Source organism: Myotis nattereri (assembly GCF_964212035.1).
Source record: "Myotis nattereri genome assembly, chromosome: 2".
Lineage (NCBI taxonomy): Eukaryota > Metazoa > Chordata > Mammalia > Chiroptera > Vespertilionidae > Myotis > Myotis nattereri.
This window is the reverse complement of record NC_138076.1, coordinates 164881436-164889740: the sequence shown is the minus strand read 5'-3', so window position 1 is coordinate 164889740 and position 8305 is coordinate 164881436.

The window sequence follows — 8305 nt, the reverse complement described above, 5'->3', positions numbered from 1 at the left end:
TAGTAAAGGGCGTCCCAAACTTCACCCAAGATTTGAGTTTAATGGTGCTCGCTATCGCGACATGATAATCCAGTTTTTTGTGCCTAAATTGCAAGATATGGATGTGGACAACATGTGGTTTCAACAAGACGGTGCCACATGCCATACAGCCCGAGAAACAATTCAATTACTGCATGAGTCATTTCCTGGTCGTGTAATTTCCCGTTTTGGTGATCAGAATTAGCCGCCCAGATCATGCGATTTAACGCCGTTGGACTTTTTTCTTTGGGGTTTTTTGAAGTCTAAGGTTTATGCCAACAAGCCCACCACCACCCACGTCTTGAAGGAGGAAATTGAGCGCTGTATCAACGAAATTCAGCCACATTTATGCAAAACGGTCATGGAAAATTTCAACAAAAGAGTGCGTATGTGCCAGCAAAGCCATGGAGGCCATTTACCCGATATGCTATTCCATACATAACCCTATACTGTATACTTTAGGAATCAATAAAAAATTTACAATTTTTAATTATAAACCTGTGTTTTCTACCAAAATCACTTCTTGCGTGAATTTTGGAACACCCTTTAGAATGAAGACGGTGAATGCCATTAGCAAGAAAGAGTGAATTAGCAACAGACGAGATGCAGCTTCTATGCTTTTTAAAGTGACAGTTTGTGTTTGAGTAGCTCCTGACCTAAAGCAGTTTGATTTTTCTCAGTAGACAAGAACAGAAAGGGCCGAGAAAGGTTGTGAATGAAACTGAAATGGCAACTAAGTACTTTGCTATCCATAAACATTCCGCAGTTCCAGAATGACCAGGTGAATTTGCCCCATTGCCTAGTTCTTAGACATGTGATGGTGTGGATGCCTTGAAATCCTTACCCAACATGTCACAACAGCTTTCCCAAGGTAGACAGATTCAGCACACACTGGCTATTGCCTTGCCCCCCAAGAGTAGTTCAGCCCTTTGTAGGACTCGGGGGTAAGTGAACCCTTAACTACATATAGATTTTCAAACAATGAGTTATGCCAGGTAACTAACAATAAATGAGGACTGAGTAATATAGATTACATTTAATTTATTTTCTCACCCGATGACCTTGAGTCTGGCAGACTGGTAGATTTTCGGTTACTGTGCACAAAGGTATTTAGGGGCTTATTCCATCCTTGAGGTGAAAGCGGTAAGAGAGGAAAACGTTTTATCCCAAAGGAGCGGCATAAGGACGGCCTTTTTGAAAGCGCGTGGACGTTCTGTTGTGTCCATTCATGATTCTCTGGCCAGCTGTTTATACGCACCGTGGGATTCTGTGGTGGCCACAGTTATCATTATCACCTCACCTTTTCCTCCTCTTCTGTGCTTTGCCTTCTTTCAGGTTACTGGTTTAGGTCTCATGATACCCCATGTGCAACGTGTTTGTTTTCTGAGAAAAAAATAAAGTGGTCAGACTTTGTGTCTTCTCCCGTTTTGCGCATTCTCCCTTGACTCTTCTCTACAGTATTTAGCATGATCATTATGTGCACTATTTTGACCAACTGTGTATTCATGACTTTTAGTAACCCTCCCGACTGGTCGAAGAATGTGGAGTAAGTAGCTCGTTTATTTATTTGACCGCTTGTTTAGTTCATTTTTAGTCACTGAATCTTGCCTTGCCACAGTTTGTCCATCAGGAGGAAAAATAGTTAATTGCCTATTTTTTATTTCACAGAGAGGGGTGAGATACATAAATGTAGGATTTAGGAACTATCAGTAGTCATCTCTAAAAAGAGAAAGGCTCTGGAAGTTCCTGCCCTTCACCCCCGTCGTTTCCTGTGCGAGCTGGTGCCTTTGACTTGCTGCCACATCACCATCTTCTACCCTCAGTTCCTGACAATACTACCTTCTTCTCCAATATTACCTTTCCCTTCATTTTGACTTGTTTAAAGTTAAAAATAGCTCTGGGGCTGCCTCCCCTGATTGGAAATGATCACATACAGATGGCAGTGCAGAGGTACATATGTGTGATACCTGCCAAGACCCAGCACAAAATTCCAAAGTTCTTGATTTGTGTGTTCCAGTAAGCGTCCCTTTCTCTTCCTCGCTTCTATTTTGCTGCATTGGCTATGTCCTTTTTGTTTTGTCTCTGTTGGTGGAAGCCACACCGAGGCAAGTATATTATCTTAAAAGATTCGTGTATCGTTTCTGGCTGTTCAGAAATGACCTCACGCTATCCATTTCTTTGACAGGTACACATTCACAGGGATTTATACATTTGAATCACTAGTTAAAATCATTGCAAGAGGTTTCTGCATAGATGGCTTCACCTTTTTACGGGATCCATGGAACTGGTTAGATTTCAGTGTCATCATGATGGCGTAAGTTCTCTGCTTACTTTTTTGGTGTTCTGGGTGCAGTTGTGGGTGCTTGTACTCCTGGGTGTTTGTATGATAGTGTAAGTGTGCGTTTATGGGCACAGTTGTATGAGGAATTAATGGACAACTCTGTAAGGCCGTATGGGTTTATGCTTATGATTCTTGCTTGTGAGGGCCTCTGCTCAGGCAGTGACGGCAGGTTTATATGGGAGAAGGTAAGCAGAGGCTTTACAGCTGGGAGAGATAGCAAGAAGTGATTTCCTAATAATGCTCTCTCATATTTTCTTCCCCCTCATAATATTGACCGCAGATTACACATTTATCACTAGCGTGCCTTGGTGAAGACTTGACATTTTATAGGTGCAAATCTTAAATTGAAAATCAGTTTCCTGAGTACATTTCATTTCCTATAATTTCATGAGGCAAGCCAGATGTTACCGACTTCAGAGCACATTTTAGAATCAAAACATGAGCCAAGATATATCCAAACTGGTTGATTTATAAAGAAATCCTGACCTGAACTTCAAACTATTGCTAGAGAACAATGCAGCTCCACGTCGGTATGCTAGCGCTCTTAGTAATTTCTGTTGTGACAATGAAATGTATGCCTGGGAAACTTAGCTGATGATAGAGGAGTTATAGCAGACCTTATTGTTTTTATTTCCAGGTTGAGAAAGCACTTGATGGTTTGGTAGAGGGAATAAGGGTGTTGTATAGATTGTGTGTGAGTTCTGGTGTGTGCATGCAGAGGTGTAAGAGATTGAGTGTGTGTATGGGTCTGGGCAGCAGATAGAAACATGTATTTCCACTGTAAAATGTAAGTGAACGATATGCATCGAATATTTGAAACTGGAACTTTGACTTTCTGTTCTATTAAGGCAATTTCTAGCTTTCCAGCATTATGAAACTGAACACTTTTGTGTTCATTTGAAATTTAAGTGTCCTCGCTTGGCACAGGACTGGTGATAAAATGGGCATTTAGTATAATATATGCTCTGATCTCATGACCTGGATTTTCCTGAGCCCTGCTTTTGTATGTCATAGGCTGAAATTTCATCTTTAGGCATAACTGCAAAGATATGCAAACAACTTTTGGATAAGTCATATATACAGACATTTAGGCATTTTTGCCATTGTCAGCTAAGGAGTTATTTTAATGTATACTTGGTTTTATGGGGCCCCTGCTACAGAAATATGTCTCCTTTTCCTAAGAAATTGTGCACAAAACATGGGACATAAGCCTTTGTTACCTCCTGGCCTCAAGTGATTGGCCGAGAGTAACCCTTCCAATTCAGACCCGCATATCACAATACGGATTAAGAGAGTAAAGCTCCAGGAATCTCCTGGCTGTATCAGTTCTTTCAAATATACTTTTAAATTCTCCTTGCTCAATTAAAAAAAAAATGTTCCTTAAATGTTTATATGTTGAAACTTTTCTTTTTCAAGGAAAAAAAAATGAAATCATAGCTTGTGTATAAGACCCTTTCTTCCCCCCCATTCTCAAACCCTCGCCCAGTGGTACCATTACAAGTTAACTTTGGTTTGATTCTGCAGGTATATAACAGAGTTTGTAAACCTAGGCAATGTTTCAGCTCTACGCACTTTCAGGGTACTGAGGGCTTTGAAAACTATTTCGGTAATCCCAGGTAAGATGGCCCGGGGTTGGTGTTAGGTGTTGGGTTAGGGCCCTGACGTGACGTATTGTACTTTTTGTTTTGTTGTGGTTTTGTTTTCTTCCTTTGGTGTTTGTGTTTGTGTCTGTGTTTGTCATTTGTGTCTGTGTGTGACCTCCCTTACTGCAGATATGTGACAGAGTTTGTGGACCTGGGCAATGTCTCAGCGCTGAGAACATTCAGGGTTCTCCGAGCTTTGAAAACTATCTCTGTAATTCCAGGTGAGAAAATCTAAACACAAGACTGACTTTGCCTCATCTTCTCTTCCCCCGCCATTCATTTTGTCCACTACATTCTCAACCAGTGTCAGCACATTTGATATGGCCTTGCATTCCGCATGTGTTTACCTGGAGACATTCTCTGGAGTGGCCCTTTGGGCACTTTCTCCGACAGCGCTTGCCAGGCATGCAGCCCCCATTCCATCCATGCTTCTAAAAAAGCACGTGCTTAAGAATCACTTGGATTTCACAATATTGAGAAAATTGTCACAGAGCTAAGCTATCTCTTTGAATATAAATCATTTGCTTTCTGGCCTCATGGAATTACAGTAATTTTAACATTCACCATCATTCCATTGCTTATGATTTCTATGCTTCCTATCGCATGATTTGCTGATGGGATGTTACTCAAAGAATTGCACTTTTATTGTTACTGTGTTAATGAGATCATTTAATCACATAAGAGGCCTACCCAGTTAACTAGTCCAGTATTATAGACAAACTAGAGGCCCTCGGCCTGGCCTGTGGGATCGGACCAAAACCGGCTCTCCGACATCCCCTGAGGGGTCCCGGATTGCGAGAGGGCGCAGGCCAGGCCGAGGGACCCCACAGGTGCATGATCAGGGCCGGGGAGGAATGTGGGAGGTTGGCCAGCCGGGGAGGGACTGTGGGAGGGCTCTAGGGCGTGTCTGGCCCATCTCGCTCAGTCCTGATCGGCCGGACCCCAGCAGCAAGCTAACCCCTGGTGGTCAGTGCATGTCATAGCAACTGGTTGACCGGTCGACTGTCTGCCCCCTGTGGTCAGTGCACGTCATAGCGAGTGGTGAGCAGCCTTAGCATATCATTAGCATATTATGCTTTGATTGGTTGAACGGCTGACCGGTTGACCAGACACTTAGCATATTAGGCTTTTATTATATAGGATTTAAGAACTTGAGTTAGTGAACTGAAACCTTAATAATTACTTAATAATCATCTTCTATGTCTGTTTCATTAATAAGAACCAGTAGGCATATAGTCAGAGACCATTCTCAAACATAAATCCCAATGAAGCATATGCAGGTGCTGTTAAAAAAAATCAAAGGTAAGATAAAATTCATCTGAAGGTATGGGCTAACAAAAAGTACAGAAATTTGAGAAGAAAGAAAAGGAATCAGTGAGTGGTTAAAAGGTTGTTTTTCTTTTTGGTCCTGGTTGACCTGACTCAGTAGTCCTTAATCTTGAAGGTTTTGGATCCTTTTGAGAATCAGATCAAAGTTCACAGACCCCCCTGAAACCTCTCTGTGGGCCCCAGGTTAAGATGCCTTAATTTCGTTTAAATCCTTGCTACCTGATAATATTGAACTATCTTTTTAAAGAGCAGTCTTGATGTCTAGTAGGAAAGATATTTTCATTAGTCTTGTGAGCCTAGGATACACTGGCAGTAACATGGCAGATGTCAGGACTATATTGTTGCTGATTGGTTGTATTCAGGCAAGAGACCAGACTTCCCGCGGCACTTTTGTAGAAACAGGGACATGAAGACATCCTATTCCTGGCATCACATGGTTCTTCTCCTTGTGGCTGGCTCAGAAACATTTCTTTTTTCCCCTTTTTAACATTATCTAAATATGAGGTACCAGAGGGAAACACAAAGGTTGCATCCTGGAGAGGACAGCTGTAGAATGTAGCAGCAAGAACTCCAAGGAAGGCAACCCCCGTTCCTCCATTTATAAATTTGGGCCACGAAGTGGGCCAGTCGTTGAGCCCTACTGACAATGAACTTCTTTGTCTTCAGCTGTGGTAACTTACTCCTTATCAACAGAGTTTGGGTATCAGTTGGAGTATTTCCTTCTTGGCAGAAAACCCTCCCTGACTTACCAAGGTTTAGTTTCTAGCCTTTTAAATCCCTTTGACGGAAAGCCCAGCTCATCCTCCAGGCAGCCTCATTGGCAGTGGCCTGATCCATAGGCAGGCCCTGTCTTATTTGTTTAAAGCATCTGGAGCACCATGTCTTTACTTCTTCTACTTTTCCTTTGGTCTCTTTCCTCCTCTGGCCTCTTTTTAAATATGATCCCATGTTTCTGCTCACTTCCCCCAGCGTATTCCACAAGGCATCTGTCTCGGTATGTTCTTGTGATCTCAGAACTTCTCTTCCAGAATTAAATTGGAAAGCTGTGTTCTGTTCACTAACTAGGGCAGCAGATGCTATCTCTGGTCTAGCTTTTAGCTTCTGTCTCTGTGCTGTATGGTTAATTTCTGACCACAGCATTACTGCAAGATAGCTTTTGACTGATGTCACATTATTCATCCTTAATACTCCAGTACTATATATATAAATAAACACAGTTTCTGGTGCATAGGAGTGCTCCATAAATGATTGTAGTAGCAGCAGTTATTATAAAGAAGAAACCTGAACCCAGAGAAAGGATTTGTATCAAAATTTAGACGTCAGGGGGCAGGAGGTAGGGGGGTAAGAGATCAACTAAAGGACTTGTATGCATGCATATAAGCATAACCAATGGACATAAGACACTGGGGGACAGGGGAGGCTGGGGGACTGTCTAGGGCGGGGGGATAAAATGGACACATATGTAATACCCTTTGTAATACTTTAAGCAATAAAAAAAAAATTTATAAAGAAAAAAAAATAATTTAGACGTCAGCTTCACAGTTGAAATAGACTTCTGAATTCTTGTTTCTAGAAGCACCCCAAATGAGCTGGCTTTGGGAGGTTAACTGGTATGAAATGTAACTTTTAAAGGATAATAAAGCCAATACGAGTCCACTGTCAGTGGATGATATAATTGATGCTTGAATTAAAGTGTGACTTTTAATCCTAAATTCTTTTTTTCACATTCTACATAGAGTTAGTAAGAGAAATCCGGAGTGAAGTACTTATTTGGTAAACGATGCCTCCCTCGTGAGCCACTGCTGCCATCCTGTGTAACACCCTGCACTCGCCTGCTCTGCTTTCCTTTCCCGTGGAGGCTGTGGTCCTCTTCCCACCTGCCTGTTACCCAGGCCTCCTCCCAGGGTGGGAGCACCAGTGCATGAGTCAGTAGACCTGGGCCACCTCTTGATTGGCAATCTCAGTCATTTTAACTCCACTGTTGCAGAGCTGGGATATAGTTCTCTCTTAGTAAGAACCATTGTTTTTCATACCAAATTTTGTCATGGATCACTTCAGTGGAATTACTGCTTTCTTTGCCTTTTCCTGTTCCCAGTTCGATTATAGGTTTTTGCCAGAGTTGTCACAACAGAACTGGCCTGGGGCCTGCTCTCCAAGTCTCAGTTCCCTTCCTGAGAGTTTTCCCTTCCCCAGAGCACTCACCCGGGTCCCAGGGCTGACCCTGTCCTTCCTCTGAGCATCTTCGGTAGTTATTCGGAGCGCGTCAGGGCTGCTAGGACTCCCAGAAGATTGGAGAGTGCAGTGCATTAGTGAGCTCCAGCCTTTTGTATACGAGAAGCTTTGATTTAGCTTAGAAAAGACGAACCCACATCCTGACCCTTTTATATGCTAACTCGATATGAATGGATATGTGTCATTCATGTTTCCATTTTGCTTCAGAGGACTTGACTTGGAGAACAATGCACACAAACCCTGTGCTAAAGCTTACAGAAGGAGACCCTTTCTAATTTTCCTTTGGTCTGGAATTTTCCAGATTCAACTTGATATTTAAGTATTCCACGTAGAAAGTCATATGTCTTAAAACTTAGTTTTCAGTTTATATTTATCGAGGACCTGCGTACAGAAATTTTTAGTGACTTTGCTAGAAGTTTCGTCTTCTGCATGCTTTGCCTCTGTGCATAGGACCGGCAGGCCCAATGGGAGGGTGGAAATCTCAAAGCAGGTGTCTCGTGTTTTTCTCAGAGAACATCCCTTACTGGTGTGAGTGAAACCAGGCAGGAGGGCCTCCCTCACACTTCCTTTTCATTTCCATCACTTAAATGGCTCCCCCAAAGCACTTCGACTTCTCTGTTTGTCAGCATTGGTTTAATATCATTTTGTTCTCTTCAGAGTTGCAATTTCTTGATTATTTTTCTCACTGGTTTTTTATTTCTCTGTTTTGATTTCTGTTACTTTCTCTTTTAACTGTGGGGTC